This window comes from Corapipo altera, unplaced genomic scaffold (genome assembly GCF_003945725.1).
Source record: "Corapipo altera isolate COAL_440 unplaced genomic scaffold, ASM394572v1 50, whole genome shotgun sequence".
Lineage (NCBI taxonomy): Eukaryota > Metazoa > Chordata > Aves > Passeriformes > Pipridae > Corapipo > Corapipo altera.
The window spans coordinates 3465810-3483408 of record NW_020884889.1 but is presented as its reverse complement, the minus strand read 5'-3'; the positions used below and the strand labels follow the sequence as shown (position 1 = coordinate 3483408).

At 38.2% G+C, this 17599-nt stretch overlaps 1 long non-coding RNA gene across 1 annotated transcript in view; it reads left to right on the top strand.

Moving 5' to 3' along the window:
- LOC113947778 overlaps positions 1–16006 on the top strand; it is a 17496-nt gene extending 1490 nt beyond the window's left edge. Inside the window, exons 2-4 of the long non-coding RNA XR_003527854.1 lie at positions 4487–4601; positions 5332–5401; positions 15895–16006. This is a non-coding gene — a long non-coding RNA (uncharacterized LOC113947778). The remainder of the gene's footprint in view (positions 1–4486; positions 4602–5331; positions 5402–15894) is intronic.
- Positions 16007–17599: the final 1593 nt, after the last annotated feature.

The window sequence follows — 17599 nt, the reverse complement described above, 5'->3', positions numbered from 1 at the left end:
CCTGTCGGGCGGGTCAACCAATGTCTAGGTCAGCCAGTCTTGCCCCTTAATTATTCCCTCTGGCATCACATTCACAGGGTGATGGAAGTAGAGGCTAAATATAAGCCCTCTATATATAGGCTCTCTATATACTTGGAATATATGAAGCCATGTCTGTACTGTTATTATTGGAATGTACATTTGCATCATTGCATAATCCAGAGGAGGAGTTGTAATGTGTGTAATAAAACTGAAAAAAGACTCCTACATGTTTGTCAACTGGTTTCAGGTCCAACTGAAATTGTGACACTATCAGGGCTGGCTTATGATGTCATTAAGCATTTTAGAATTTATAGCAACTCTAACAGGTAAGAGTAATTGCTCTGAAAGAATACAATTTCTGAGACTGATTCGATGTTGAATGGCTTCCTTACAAAAATTAGTGTCATACAAAAATCAATGTAGTCCCTACTGAACAGATTTAAAATTTTTTAGTTGATCTAAAAATCTGCTTCTAAATGAGAAATCATTATTCATCAAGGTATTTTTAATATGGTTGGACGTAGATCAGCATGTAGCCAAAAGTTAATATTTTGGAGAAAAGATAAACATCCAAATAGAATTTACAGATGCTAATTTGTAAATAACAATGAAAATGGGTTAGTTATATAGTTTTATAGAGATTGAATTGTATTATTGCAGCTAAATGGAAATGCAGGTTCATGCATCTAGGAACAGGAATGTAAATTATATTTATTAGCTTGGAGAAAGGAGAACTGGGAGAAAAGACTAATACTCATGATAGTTGTAATTGAACAGAAGAATTAGTACAGGAGGTTCTTGGATGTACAAGAAAGGGACCATTGAAAAAGAGTTAAGTCGCTTAAAAACCAAAACACAACAAAGGCATTTAAGAAAATTCTGAGGAGAGACACAGGAATTATTTGAGATATTGAAAATACATTTCCTATTGGGAAACTTGGAGAGTTTACTTAGTCTGCCCTGTGGAAGCCTAGAAGCTTGTTCACTCCTGGTCTGCAAGACATTTCTAACAGCTGACAGAAAGGTTTTCCTGTAGCTTAAATCCCAAGATGATTAGAGCTATTAGAAGTTAAAAGAGAAAAGTTCAAATTTGAAATAAGGCAATACTTTCAAATTTTGACTGCTTACTGCAACACTATTAAGAGAAATGTGACAAAATATTCATGAACCATTTGAAATTCCCTTTATCCCTGATTCCATTCTCTCTTACTAGTCGGTGGTAATGTCTTAGGTAGGTGACTGACATTCTTTATTAATTTCATAACCTCTTCTACAAAAGTAAATAGTTACCTGAATTTTAATTATGTAGTAAAACATGTAATTTTGAATCCAGCTAATTGTCCCAAAGTAGTTAATTTATAAATAGCTCTGAATATCTCACACTTACTGCTTCCATTTACCACTTACTTCCTGTGTTTCTCTTTTTGCTGTTTCGAGCACAGCACCAGAGCAAGGGGCCATATGTAGCTAGATCAAAGCAGGAGCCTGTCCAGAAAGGAGTTGTGACTCATGAATCATAACTAATCCCTTGATTACCCTCAGATGGTACATTTTATTTCCTTTCTTGTATCTGGCCAGCTGTTGCTCCTACTGCTGATCCTGCTGGTATTTTACTGCTTTTATTGGCACTGCTGATGTCTTTTGGTAGTCATGTAGGAACTGAAACAGGGATCCAGGAGAGTAGTTGTGCTCCCCCCAGAGCGTTGATGGCTGAGTAGCTGCGGTGGAATTGGCAGGAATGTTTCCTTTCTTCCTCTCCACAACTCTTAAATAGGCCTTGAAGTTTTATTGTGGCAGTTATCACTTTAATATCTGAACAGCTCCCAGGTTAACTGAGTGATAAGCAGGAATCTTATGGATGCTGGATGTTGGCTTCTGCTTAGGAGTCTGTGCTGGTAAAGGCAGAGAGACAGAGCTCAGCAGCCATAATCTTCAGCAACATTATTGTGAGAAAGACTTCTGAGTACTTCCAAATTCATGTTAACATTGGTTTAAAATTATTTACAAACAATTAATTTGTCTGTGTACGTGTATACTATCTACTTAAAGCTGTAATTTCCCTTTCTTTTCCAGTCCATAGCTGTGGTATCATGAGTAGTAAACCTGGCTTAAATTTATTATTTTCAATTTTAATGCAGTGTTTGAAGAAAAATTGGCAACAAAACAGGCCCAGAAAAATAGTTTAAAGTAGTTATATATGCAAACAGACACCCAGCTATAGCTGTCTTAATCTGAAAATCTGTGAGGAAAATAACTATAGAAGTTGCTAATATTATGCACTCAAAAAAAGAATGGAGCTAGAACTAGCCATCTTTGTAAAACATGGAACAACAATCTTGCAGATATTTCTGTACTACACACAGACACGTACAGCTAAGTTGGTATTCCATTTTTTTTTATCAAGCAACGAACCAGCTAAGAAAGCCCAGCACTTCATTTATAGACATTATTGATCTAAAACTTGTTTTTCCACCTAAGCCAAAGTGACAAAAACTTCTCTAAAGTGAAACAAGTTCAAGCACTCTCAGCCTGTTTCCCATTAAACATCACAAGAACATTGCAATTTGACATTTATCTGGCAGCCTTAAATGTGAAAGACCAGTGTAGCTGGTACACAGAGAATGGAAAGGCCTCTTTGGCATCACTAGGGATGCTTTTACCAGGTTAGGGTCAGGTGGGATGACAGCAGAGTGGAAGGAGGTAGTCTCACTTCACTGCAGACTTGAACTATATTTGACCTCCAGGGTACCAGTGACTTAGTTGGAAATTGCAAGAACGCTGAGCTGCCCTTTATAGAATTATAATTCCTTGCCATTCAAACAAAAAAAAAAGCTAATTAAGTATCCCTTATCTGATGTAACCCTCATCCAAACAGAACCAGGGATCATCCTGTTGCCATTCTTAGAAAATGTAGCTGTCGGAAACAATGGTTTTGGTGGCTGCTATTTGAATGTAGACCTTAAAGAATCATGATTCCAAACTTCTTGGTGCCCTTTCCCTATCAATCAAAAAGAATCGTATGAAATAATTATTAGGCTACATAATTATTTTACAAAATAGAAGGTGTTTTTACTGCACATTTCCATTTTAGTACCAGTCATTACTTCCCTGAATACTAATAACAGCGTTAAGCATTAATAGCATGTTTTAAGGTAAAGGGTCAATAGTCGAAGACCTATGAAAGAACTCTGAGCATTTGCAATGTAAAAGAAACCTTTCACGGAAAAGTGTTAAATAATAAATGTATTTCTGGAGGAAATGTTATATTGTGCTCCATTTGGAGAGAAATGACAATTTATAGGACATCACTCAGCTGCCTCTGTATAAAATATCTTTAATAATGCTGTGGCTTCACACTTAATACAGAAGTTCACAGAAAGCTTACAGCTCTTTGAAGAGGTCAGTATTATACTCAGTGAGGGGAAACTGAGGCACATGATGACTCAGTGCACCAGTAAAAGCACAAGGATCTGAACTGGTGACTCAGTCCTCTGAGTGCAAGAAAATGGTGCCTTTTCTGTATTTCCAACTAGTAAGCCATCTTCTAATAGTTCTTTTAAAAGTATAATATGCACACAGGGGATAGTGAACTTATTCAGAAAAGGTAAAGGTACTTGAAACTTTTTTTTTTCAAGCTGGTTTAAGCTGCACAATTTGAGGAGTGTGGAGGGGGAAGAGTTAGAAATACTTGGTATTGATTTGAATTTCTTTGTTATGCCTTCATATGTGTATTGACAGATGACCAGAGGATCTGAAGCCTCAAGAAAGGGGCAACTTAAGTCCAAAATCTCCTTGCCCTATTGAAGTCAATGAACTGACTCTTCATCAAGCAATCATCTCCTTTCTGTGGCATTATAAGCACCGCAGTTTCTTCCTTTTCAGGTTTACTCTGGTTGTTTTAAAGGAATAAATGGGGTGTGAATATTTAAGATCCCAATAAGCTATCATTTCTCTTCATTAACTTTTTCTCTTCTTATCCTGCAGGTATTTCCCTCTGAGAAGATGGAAATACCTGTGGCCACTTTGGATTCATAATCCTGAAGCACTTTTTAAAACTAAATATCCAAGCCCTATCTTACAAACACTAGTAAGGATGCACTCATATGAACAGACTGAAGGAAGAACCACAACTTCTTATTTGTTATTATTAATATTATTATTAATATTATTTTTATTTACTGATCTGTGAATAGTTGCTCAGGAAATGGGTACTGTGAGTTCAGTTGTAGCGGATCCAGATGAGTCAGAGAGGTAATAATGAGGTGGTTGTCATGTGGATGCCCAATACTGAGAACACTCCCTTCAAAAAGGGAAAATATCTTAAGCTTAGATTTCCACTTGAAAAAATTATTATTTATTTAATGAAAGCTCTATGTAAAGTATGCCCTATCTAAATCTCAAATCTGTGCCCAAATCTGAGTTTCCTAAGTTTTAATGCCTAACCAATCAAAACATACCTTTGCAGAACACATGAAACCAATGAATACTCCTCCAGTGGAGCAAATTCTTTTCCCAGCAGCCACAATGAATAAACAAGTTTCAAGTGACATCGAGACTACTTGGGATTCTTTCTGATTCAGGTTAGTCCTACAGGTCTGCTCATGTTTTCCTTGAGCTCCCATGTGAGTCAAGTATTACCTGCCACCAATTGTCAGCAGATTGCCAAAAGTTACTCTCTCCCATTGTTGAAGGGAGTTGAGTTACTTTCTGGGAAGAAGCTCCAACAGCAAATATGACACAGAGTCTGAGTGGAAGGCTGTGTCTCTCAAAGTTGTCCTGTGTTCCACCGCCATGGAGTTTTTTGGTGCATCCATAACCAGAACTTATGAAACAGTGCTAGTAAGATAATAGAGCTTGTACCTGTTCTTCTGGTCATTAACAACAATTATTTTATAATGCTATAGAATACATATCTGACTGTTAAAGAGTTAAAGAAAAAATGAATCCTGTAAAAAATCAGGCCATCGTATAATGCCTCCTCATTGCTATAATGATATCAGTTGCAACAAGTCCAATGGCTGACCTCATTACAAGGGTTTAATTGCATTGTTACACAGTTTCACTTCTTCTCTCTGGCCTCTTTCTCTTTATGACAGCTTTAGAAAGGAATTTCAGCTTGAGGTCAAAGGAAATTAATTACTGCTTTCTTAATCTGTGCTCATCTACATTTAGAAAACTTGGGGCTTTTCACTAACATATTTGTGTCTCATTTCTGTGTAGACCGAAAGTTATAAGACTTTTGTCCTTTGTCAAAGTGCATAAATAGCCTTTTTCATATCTGAGGCCAGATTTTTTTCATGTCATTTACAGTTGTGCACATATGGACTGATGCCAGTGGAACCAATGGAATGTCTCTGGATATACATTCACTGTGACTGAGGTAAGGCACTTGCAATGTATCTTTAATTCAGACTAAAGATTTATGGCAGATGCCAGGTGTTAAAAAACCCAGCAACAACAAAACCAACCCAAGAAGAAAGGAAAACCCAACCAAATAAGAAGTTACACTTAGGATAAAAGTCAGAAGGACAATCTCCAAAATTAAGTAGATACTTATGTAGAGAGAAAGATGAAAAAATATGTCTCGTTGACAACAGATTTTGCCTGCTACCTACCTCGTATTTTCACTAAATACATCATTGCTTAGTTAAGGAGTATCCAGCTTATGTTTCAAAGCACTTGCAGTCCAAATAACACAGTGTTGGCATCAGAACGGTGAGGAAGGTGACAGAGACACCATAACAATAATTCTTGGTTGGAAGGCAAAAGCATGTGCAAAATGTGGTTAAATGCTTTTATAGCATGAAATATAAAATGAAAACTCATAAATTAGGGCCCTAATCCTAGTCATTAGGTCTTTTGAATTGATCCTTGCCTCTTCCAGGAATGATGACTGGTTTCAAGAAGAACCAAACTTCTCCCAAAGAAGAAAACGTTGTTAGTTCGCTTCTTGAGGGAAAAAGTTTGGAAGGGAAATTACAATGAGACATGTCTCTGGGATGACTTGACAAATTAATGTGAGAGGATATGCCATGCACCAAGGAAAATCTGAACAAGTGTTACCACCATGCAACCATGATCTTGTAGTTTATAAGAAATTGTTATGCGCTAGGCATGTATAAAACTACAATACAAGAAATACAGTTTTCTGCAGAAAATATACGTGTTTCTTACATGTACTTTGTGATTCTGATTTATAGTCATGGAAATGTTCACAGAGATGAAAAATTGCTAAGTTTTGAGCCCTCTGACATAGAACATTTAAAGTTTCACAAATCTATTCACTATCCTTTGATCAGCTTTGCCACCCACTGAAATTCCTGCTACCAGAACTGCGTGCTCTTTTTAGTTTATTAGTTGCTGCTTCAGTCTCCCCTTTCAAGCAGTAAGATTTGCAATAACAAAACTGCAGCTGCAAAGCAAAGCCAACTTGTTGAATTTTACCCTTCATCTATCTTGACTGAAATTCAACTCAGTTATAAACATCTGCAGGAGGAGCAAGGTTTCATGTAAGTCACTGGCTCTTAACATGGGACCTGCTTGAATTAGAGTGAGGTTCATTCTCATGATTGCCCAGTTTTTAAAACAGCCTGTGGTGTTGCCAGAAAGCTTTATGGGGTGGAAGTTGAAAATTTCAAGCCAACCATCCACAGCCATGTGTATGATTGTGTTATCTACAATGCTGGTTGGAGCAGTGTGACAGGAGCCAGGACGTGTTGGGAAACAGGGTGAGTTTGAACTTACCCATAGTACTCTAGACCTCCCTCCAGGCCTACACCTTATTTCAGATTTTTCTTTAATAGTTGTACTTCTAAGGCAAACTTGGACTTAAGCATGAGTTTTGACCTAAACAGAAGAAACAATCAATGTATAGATGTAAAGTTCACCAAGACCAAGTAGCTATGCTGAAAAGTGGTCCTGAGCAAGCTTAAATTCTCTACAGCCATAAAGAGGTGTAATACTACAGGTAGAATGTGTTTGAACTAAACTGAGTAACTTGGATAACAATAGCAGTGAAGTATCAGCCACATGAACTTCAGTATGCAGTAGCTACTCAGGTGAACAGGCAAGGTTTCATGGGCTTGTACTCAGTCTTTCCTAAAGTATCCATTGAGAGTACACTGGTGTTGATACTTCAGGAAATTAGATCAAAGGTAGCTCTAATCATGCTCTAATCATATTTCTAATTTTGTGAGAGATCTCCCCTTGGAGGGCCTGGACCGAGTCACTGTGTAGTGGTGTTATCTGAACTATTTCACTCATTGGCACCAGAGTTTAGTGCATTAATTGTCCAAGAACAGTCACAGAACTATTTAGATTGGAAACGACCTTCAAGATAACCAAGTCCAGCTGTTGACCCAACACTTCAAACACATCTACATGTCAACTGGGACCTCCTCAGTTAGCCAGGACTGCTGGTAAATGATGGAAAGTGGCTCGGTGAGCACTTCCACCAGCTTCCTGGAACCCTTGGGTGGATCCCATCCAGACTCACAGACCTGTGTGTGTCCCAGTGGTGTAGCAGGTGACTGATCATTTCTGCTTGGATTATGGGGGGCTCATTTTGCTCCCTGTCGCAGTCATCCAGCTCAAGGTACTGGGTACACAGAGAACATTCTGGTAAAGAAGTCATTACGTACATCAGTCTTCTCCTAATCCTTTGTTGCTACGTTTTTCTCCTGCATCTGCTAAAGGATGAAGATTCTCTTTAGCCCTCTTATTGTTACCAGTGTATTTATAGAAGCATTTTTTAATTCTTTTACAGCAACAGTGAGACTAAGTTCTCACTGGTCTTTGGTCCTTCTAATTTTCCCCCTGTATAACCTCACGACATCCTTGAATGTCACATCAAGGTGTGAACGGATTAAGTTGAAAGGCCCAGTTAACACAGACATGGCACTGGTGACAGAATTAAGTGCTAATGATATATAACAAAATACTATTACATGAAATAGGATCTTTTTCATCCAGCTTTTTGATTCTGTCTGATAGAACTAGTAGAACAAAATGAAAAACTGTTCATCAATCAGAAGCCTGTCTGGGTCAGGCACTTTGGTCAAGCAATGTGAGTAATTCCACCTACCTGCACTATAATTTATTGCAAAATTAATGCCATAACATGCTAAGCCATTGTTTGATAAAGGTAATTCGTAACCTCAGAAAAAAAAGCAAAATTTGTTTCTTTCTTTCTCTCTCTCTCTTTTTTTTTTTTTCCTATCCTGACAAGATGAAACCATTATACTAAGTGGGGATTTCATGATGGTTCAATTCTAATAGTTGAAAAAAGGACCTTGAGCAGGGTTTGATTGACTTTCTAAATCACTGACTAAGCCAAGTTACACTAAAAAAGGGGACAAAAAATCACAAGGTATTAATTTTTGTTAAAGTTTACCTGCTTCATTACAACAATGAAATCAAGTCTTAGTGGGAAGAATAAGTTTTGATATATGTTACTTTCTATTAGAGTTTTCAGGACAGCTTATTCTTAACTAGACTAAAATACAATAATTCACCAATTCAAAGTCTTAATTGCACTGTTATGAGGTAGGGAGACTAATGGCATATTCTTATTTTTAAAATGTTTAAAATTATAGTTTGTTATAAAACAGGTCATTTATGTCTGGTATTTGATTGGCCTTGATTGCTTCAGAAAATTAAATTGTTACATTAGCTGTGAAGTAATTTGTAGTTTCTAAAGGTGTTCTAAGGTTTTCATTAAGTATCATACAGACATACAGAAGGGACCAGAAACTGAGTGGAAATTTGAAAATGACTCAGCGTGTCCAGAATTCATAGCAGACCTTCACAACGCTCTTTTGTGAACCTTATTATACCCATTTCTCAGTGGGAGAATCTGAGCTGCACAGAAAGGGTCTTTCCTTTCCTAGAGACTCGTAGATATTCTTCCAGCTGCACCTTTAATTTATTCCTTCCAACATGCTGTTCTGGTGCTCGGTGTGTTCTGCCATGCAATGTGAAGAGGAGCAAAATCTTGTAAAACTCTAGGGAGCGAGAAAGGAAAGAGCATCTCTCACCTATCCGTTGCTCTCTCTCTTGGTCTGCTTCATGAATAGTTTGAAAGATGTTGAAACAGATGAGATTATTTACCTGCTCTCTATTCCACCACTTCATCCCTCCATCTCTTTTTCATAGATACAGCAAAACCAATACAGCAGTTGAAGGTGAGATAACAGGAGGAGGTAGAGTTGTTTGTTGCAAAGGATTTACCCATGTTGTGTTACTGTTTCTTTGGGATTGCCTGAATGAGAATAGATTTAGGAGATGGGAGTCTCTGACTGGAATGAATCTGAATAGGAAGCAAAGGAATAAGGAGCAAGTGCTGTAACTGCAAAGCAGCTCCAGATGTATTGCTGCACATTGAGGATTTCAGATTTTTTTCCCTTATGAGTCTGTTTACTCTGTAAGGTATTCAGACACTATGGTAAAATAGAACTCTTATTTTGGTTTTGTCATTTATGTAAACTGAGTTTAGGAGAAAAAGAGGGACACTGCAGACCAGGAGCTGTAATTGCCAGATGACTTTCCAGGATAAAAGGCAAAAAAAATGGATAATAACATGAAAGTAATCAACTAGAAAATAATTTGTGATAGTTTTGCATTTCAATGCAGGTGAGGCAACCATACACAGTAGTGATGTGGTTTATATGTAGAACAATATCTTAATAAAAAAAATATAAAATGGAAAAAATATTGCAAGGATATTGTCATTGACAAGTTTTTCTTTCTTGTATTGTTTCTTTTGAAACTTACATTCAGGGGTTGCAGACTGTAATATCTGGTGACCTGCATAAACTTGTATAGCAGCTACTGTAGTGGTGTGATTCTATTATCTAGACTTCACATCTTACCTGCTGGGAACTTCCAAGAAATGATGTTATAGTACAAGTAATCCAGTTTTTCTTTTTGTTGTGGCTTTCCTATAAATGTGATTGTGGAGATCTTCAAGTGCACAATCTCCACCTGTGCGTGTGTATACATGGAATTGCACCTGAAATTGGGTACCTGCAAACACCTGCAGAACTAAGAATAGTCTTCATTTTATCTAACTAAGCCTTTATATCATCTAACACCCACATGCTGACTGCCCTAAAAGTTTGCTGCCACAAAGCTCATCTGGAACTATTTAAGAACACACGAGCACAAGAATTTGATTTGCATCCCTGAACTTTGCAGAGTCCAGACAGAACTTTCAGCGACTGTATCTTAATAACCTCGTATGGTTAATGCATTTCAGTGATTTAAAGGGCATGAGTGACTCTCACCAGTTTTTGTCGGTGTAGTATCATAGCACGATCTTGCTGGTTTTTGTTGGTGGAGTATCGTGGTGTGGACCTCACCAATTTCTGTCACTATGTTATTATGGTATAGTTTGTTTGTTGGTATAGAATTGTGGTACAGCCCCTACCAATTTCTATTGGCATTGTATTCTGGACAAGATATCACCAGGTTTTGTTGGTATAACATCATGATGCAGGTTTGGTGCAGTTGCCCAGTGGAGCACTGGTTGAAAGTCCTCCCGAAATTTCCTGGGGTGGCTTAGGAAAGGTGTAAAATACACCCTCTGCTGCCCCCAGCAGGCAGGGACAAGTACAGGTGTTGGGAACCCCTCTTGGATGTGCATGTTGAGTGCCATTTCCAGTGCTTAAGAGAAGTTTGGTCTTTCACAAGAGCTTTCACCCATGCAGTGCCCATTGCAGAGGAAGCTTCTTGCTTTTAGGTAATGCCCATTTCATCTGTTGTAAAGACACACATGAAAAAAGGGCTGGCATTAGCCACATAGCCATAAAAGCCTAGCAACCAAGAGTATTATCTTTATTCACAAGAAGTATAGCACTTTTAAGGTTCAGAAACGTATATAAAAATTGGGTTCTGAAATGGTCATTTTTCCCCTCTGCTATGCCATTATAGCGATCAGCCAAGCTTCTGCAAGGTAAATACTTTTGGAAAATAAGTGGAAATTTGCTGCAAATCAGTCCCTTTTGTGCATGGCCACAGGAGCATGTTGAAATGTTTGGACACTAATACCCATTCATTTTCTTGGCTCCATAAATAAAAGCCGCCAGCTATGTGGCGGCCGTGAAATGGTATTCTTCAGGACCCAGCAGGAAGCCCCATCCTTATTACCACTGCAGGGGGCAGGACAGGCCCAAAATAGCAAGACAACTAAATCAAGACATTTTCAATGTCTAACAAAATGACTGTGGTTTAGAGAGAAGCAAAAGGTTGGAAAAAATTGGACGGCTTTTATACTTAGCATAATACCTTTGTTAAAAGAGTTCAGATAAGAAAATCAGATCTTAAAAAAAAAATAATAAAAGGCGTAAGCATATTTCTGAATATCATTTAAAATATATAAAGATCTTATAGAATGATAGGCAGAGCACAGTGCTCTCTGAAAGGACATCCTGCTCAAGTCATATTTTCCAAATGGTAACCCATGCTTCATCGTAAATAATATCTTCTGGCAATATTGTAGTGTTTCGATGGTGCCAAAAGGTTTGAAAAGAGATATTGGAAATTGGTCAGTAAAATTTGAAATCTTTTTTGGTCCACAAAAATTACAAAAAAATAACTATTTATAAGGAGAAAAGCTTTTGGACTAAACCCTTGGTTTTTTTCTACAGGTTTATTTAATTTTTATGGGTTTCCTACAGCAGGCAATATGATTCTAGATTTTGTCATAAAATCATACTGAAGTCCTTCAGTCAAAATAAAAATGTTAGTGTAACTTGCTATTACACTAACATAGCTGAACTGTGCTTCAAGTAGTTTTAAAAACTGAGCTTCAGGTAAATGGGATATTTTAAGTGTATAAAGAACAATTCAGGGGATACCATCTTGCTTAAGATAATGAAAGATCAGACTGTTGAGGTTTTAATGAATTCACAGTACACTGGTGTATGCCAAAACCAGTGTGTCATTCTCACCACTAAAATACATATGGAGGAGATGTTAGTTTTATTTTAATTTTATTCATTTGTGATTCTGATTATAAATTTGCTTAAACAAAACTGAAGTAAGGATATGCCTTACACATTCACATTTCCATGAAGTATATATATATCTATATATATATATCTCATATATATATATATGTGGGCATATATCTATAAATTTGTACTTACACACACAAGTTGCCACACAGTTTTGGGAATTGAAACAGTTGGAATGTCTTGTTACAGAAGGAAATATTCAGCTTTAGTTTCAAAAAAAATAACCATTTTACCTTAACTTTAAATTTACTTGCACTGCAAAGGAGAAATTACTAAGGTGCAAAATGTCAGAGAAAAATGAATTCAGTGTATTACTGAGCATTGCCTTGTAGACAGGCAAGGGGTTTTGATAATAAAAATAAAGCTGAAAATAAAAAGGGGGAACCACAGTGCCGGTTCAGTGCTGTTTCAGTCTTCCCTGGGACTTGAGACTGCCATCAGGCTCAAACTCCCTGGTCATTCCAACTTTTTAATGTTGGCTGTCCTAGCTTCACTCTGGAGCAAGCCAGATTGTCCAGGGAAGTTTGTATACATGAAAGGAGTGGCTCATATTCGATTCTTTCCTTATAGACATAAGAGAGGGAATGGAATGGCTCAAGAAACTCAAGTCTGAAGAGTAAAGCAACACAGCCATGATCCATGCAAGAAGCACGCTGTGTGGTCATGTGCAAAGGATTCAGACCACCTATCCCTATGCTTAGACATACAGGATACAGCTCATGCATTCTGAGCTGGCTGATATAAATAAGACCCCAAAATTAGGAGAAATGAAGTCTATTTATTGGCTGTCTTTTCTGCAGTAATTGAAAGAAGCGTTTGAGGGACCATCCTGGTTGCACCCGGTAAAGACATAAGGAGGTTCCAAAGGTGTCATTAAGTGTGTGAAACCCAGTTTGGTTCATCTCCATCCTGTAAAGATCTCAGTATCATTTTGTTTCATCTCCTGCCTACATGGCACAGGTTTTACAGAAGGGGCAAGTTGTGTATCCAGAGTGGTGGTGACCATAAACATAATCCTCATACACTTGAGCAAGGGCAGCCTTGAGCTTCCCATTACACCAGTAGCTTAAGACACACCTTTGGGGCACTGACGGTGACCCAGACACATAAGGCTGCTTCCTACCCAGCTGTACTGCTCACCTTCCTGACCTCCTACTCTGAAAAATCCAAGGATCAGCCTACAAAGGAAACTGTAGCAAAGGATACATTGGTGTCAGGTCTATTATTATCATAATTGGTGCTACTGAAGTAATTCAGACATTAAGCCTGTAATCTCCTCTGCTGTTTGTATCTGCTTCATTTAAAAGTTACAAGGCCAAAAATTCATTGAAACCAGTGGAGATTTGCCTCTTCACATATTTCCATTTCGGCCCACTGAGTGCATGAAAAACCTTGCCAAATTCTTTGGAAGCTTGTATTTGCAATATGACTTCCAAAATAATTAACCCTGGAAGCAGGATTTAACAAACTCACGTTTGATACGTGGAAGGAATAATACCTGAAACATCTTTCTTATGCTCAGCCTTCTATGACTCAGACTTTAATGATTGCAATAAACATTAGCTTACCTAATAAAAACTCTACTATTTCAGAGCTGGCTCACAGTATGTTAACTGCATCTGGTGTCAGCTGGAGCTAATTAATATTTTTATAGGTGTCTTCTCCCCACTGTAGTTTAAACAAAAATATTGTGGGGTGCTTACATCAAAGCTGGAGGCAGTCGAGAGCCAGTGCTTGCTTCCCAGGCTGAACTGATAGCAAGTAGACCAATTTTTATAGGATTGTAAAAGCTGACTGTGGCTGGGGTTCATGCAGAGAAGCACTTTTCCCTGTAGCTCTCACAATTCAGCACTAATGCTCGTGGCTTGTTTGCTGTGAGGTGGCTGGTGAGGTAGACGGAGGGACAGCGGACAGATAAACTGGCAAATAGTTCTGCCTATACTTAGACAAAGCACACAGTGACCCAGACAAACCACACTTTTTTTCTCCTCCTCCTTCTTCTAAAGGCTTTAAAAATGTGCTCTATCAAGCATTTACTTGTTGCGCAGATAAGATTTATCTAACAAGACTGGGCTAAAATTAAAAAGAAAGATGAAATAGCACAAGCGGTGCTAATATGTGTTTTGAAGCGTACGAATCGGCCAGTGCAATGTCACAGCCCTGGGCTACATTTGCAAGTGGTCGAGCATCTCCTTTTTAAAAGGTTAACCTACAAAGAGCACACAAGCCCCTCTCTATGAATATGGGCAAACACCCAGGGAGCTCCACAACAATAAGAAAATAATGACATCAACCTGACCATGCTTAAGTACATAACATGCTGAAGGTTCACGGTTGTGTGGCCTGGAACAATAAAGGAAAAATAAAGAAGCCTGCTTGGTAGGCCCCAGCTGTTATTAGCCATGCTGTGAGATCAAGGGAAGGTATGATATGGGCTGCCATTTCAATTGAGACCAGGTTAATCTCTCAATTTGTGGAAAAGAAAAACTAAAAAAAAAAATAAAAATAGGGAGGGAGAGAAAGCAGTCTTCACTCCGCAGTGCTACATATGGGAGAAATAACAATATCCCTATTTACATAATCTGTATTTAACCCTTTCCTAATAGAGACTTAATTTCCTAAGAGTCACAAACTGCAGATTTAATTTTCCTGCCCCCCAAAATGAAATATCAAACTTTTGTTAACCATTTCCCATTGGTGCTGCCATCGTTGGTGGCTGACATCCAAGGCTGCCAGTGCTTACCCAGGGGGGACTGCTGGTTGCTGCTGGGAGATCAGAAATAGGTGGAAAGAGCAATGGTTGCCACTGTTTTTCTGTCACTAATCTATTTCTAGCACTGGATAAATAATTTAAAATTTGTGCTATAATTTACAGTCATTAAATTTGGCAAATGATACCAAGCTCTTTCACCAATGATCTCAACTATTATATTGAATTTTTCAAGTGAAGTGCTTTATAGGTGTAAATAGTCCTATTTTGTGTGGCAGTAGTGTGTGAAGACAATGTGGGGATTTGCTCTCCTAACTAGTTTTGTTCTGTACTGATGAAAGCAGTGAGGGGAGTCCAGACTCCTCCAAGGTCGCCCGCCATCCTCCCTTGGGATCCAGGTCAAGGCAGGATTTCCAGCAGGTCCATTGAGGAAAGCTGCTTTCCTGCAGGCTTGGAAAACTGAAATGGAATCTCTTAAAGACTGTAATTTATGAAATAATAGCCTAGAGATACTGTATTATATTATACTTCTTTTTATGTGTAGTTTATGGTGTGTAAGCCAGTGTGTGTGCACAGCCCACAAGGCTCCTGTAGACATTAAACTCCTCCTGAGTGCTCTCCTCTGCATCAGCCCTCTGGAGTCAGGGGAGATTACTCCCTCCTCAGGAGTGTCTCAGCATGATCACAGAAGATGAGTTAGGGGAAAAGGGATCCTGCAGTGAAGGCTGAGGCCAAGATGCTGCTGAGGACAGGGAGTAGGCAGGACTCTGGCCCCGAAAACCCAGTGCTTCAGAGGGAGCCAGGGGACTGTGTGCAACTTGTCAGAATTTTAGAAAGTCACTGAGCTGCTGGTCTGAGAGCAAGCCTGAGGGAATGGACCCACCTTGTCAGGACACAGGAGGCAGGGAGAGAATTTTGCCCAGTTTTTCATTTCCTTTTCTCTGTTTATTTTTTCTGAGTTTTCCTTCATTAGAAAAAGTTCACTGTTCTTGTCTCTGGTTTATGACAAACTCTCTCTGGTGTTTACAAAGATAGTGCTGAGTTCTTGGGTTTTTTGAAGAGAAAAATGTAGCAGAGTCATCTCAAAGCTCTGCTGACTCAGTTTCACAAGTACTAAGACTGATTAAAAACTGGTGCCTTATTTTCCAGGTATCCCAATGATTTGATCAGTTAAAATAGCTGAATGAAGCTGAACCAGGGCAGGGGACATACAGGAAGGCTGTGGCAAGACAGGAAACATGTCCCTAAAAATCCAGGTGAGCAGAACAGCCACTGTGCAATCACTTCTCACTGAGTCACTGCTCTATCGTCTACTGTCATCAAAAGGTTCATCCAACAGTAGTAGCTGTATTTATTATGTTTCTCAGATGCGCACACCTCAGGTTCTTATGACTTTATGTTATAACATTTCATCATTAGTTTAATGGCTTAATCGTCTAAATAAAGGAGGGAATATCAAAATTGGTTCCTGGAGGATACCTGGACAGGGTTAGTTTTATTTTATTAGTGTAATGGTCATGCTTGTTTATTTTTTATTTTGAAGACTATGCCTTTTAAGAAAACCCTCTAGGTAATATGAAATATAAATTATTGCAGAGAAAGAGCTATACTGATAGAGTTGTAAAACTCTTTGCATTTTCTAACATAATATATATTTTTTAGTTAATGGTCTGTTACAAGGTGGAGCTTAGCAGCATTTGTCTGAAAAATTAACAGTGGCCAACTCCTTTGCATGAAAGTTTTTGGTACAGATTATTTAGCATATTCATTTTTCCTGAGATCAGGGACCACATTAGAACCTAAAAATCTTTGTACTATATTCATAGAGAAGTTGTGCTTTGTATATTTTTTCTTCTGCATTAATTTTTTTTGTGATTAAATACCAAAGTGCAAAGGACTTGAAAGCAGCTGTTTGTTTCTATTTCTTTTTCAGTTTTACATGAATTCATTAAAAACATATTCCTGAAATTGTAAGGCCAAAAGTGGTCAAACAGTGGTTAAAACCAAAATCCTCTCCTTAGGCTCTTGAGTACTCCTTTTTCAGAACTATTCAACCTGTGTCTTAGATCTTTCTTCCCTAGTAAATGTACTTCCCTTCTCTGTGGGCTCAGTAACTCACTTGTTCACTGAATTGACAGAACCAACTTAATCTTTGCCAGATTTATGCAGCACCTTGAGGAAAGACTGTGCTCAATATCCATTGAGCTCTATGTGGTCGGTGGCTACATTCCCTCCAGTGCCCATTGTGTCTGTTCCTCAGTGCTTTAAATTCAACACTTTCAGATTATAATGAAAAACTTCCAGATGTAGAGTTTAAATTTTCATTACATATGTTATCAGCAGGGAACATCACCGATTTCTAGTGCCTGAATGAGTTCTCTGTGTTACCTGTAATGTAAAAACCCCCAGCAATAACAGGGATATCACATCCTAATTAACCACAATATTCTTGCACAGATAAAAATAAATCTATCACCTACTTCTTCCCTACTTGGTAACTCTTGCAGCAAGAAGATGTGGTCCCAAATAATGTGCCTGGATGTGCTGTCATGGAAAGATGTGGCATGGCTTCCTTTACAATGTAAGGAGTCGGTTCTGGATCTTTATTATAAACTTATTTAGATTCATTAGAAAACATTTCTGTTGTTTTGTTGCCAAACAGTTCCTAGCACACACTAAATCATGTTTTATTTTATTCACACTGCACTTCACAGTAGTGCAGCCAGGTGTTAAATAATAGTAGAGTTACATCAGACAGCTTGGCCATTCAGTTGGGAGAAGCATCCAAAAGTTCAGATACTTATCTGGAATCCTCCCAAAGGGTGATGGTCTGGAAACTGAGCTAAAAAAATAT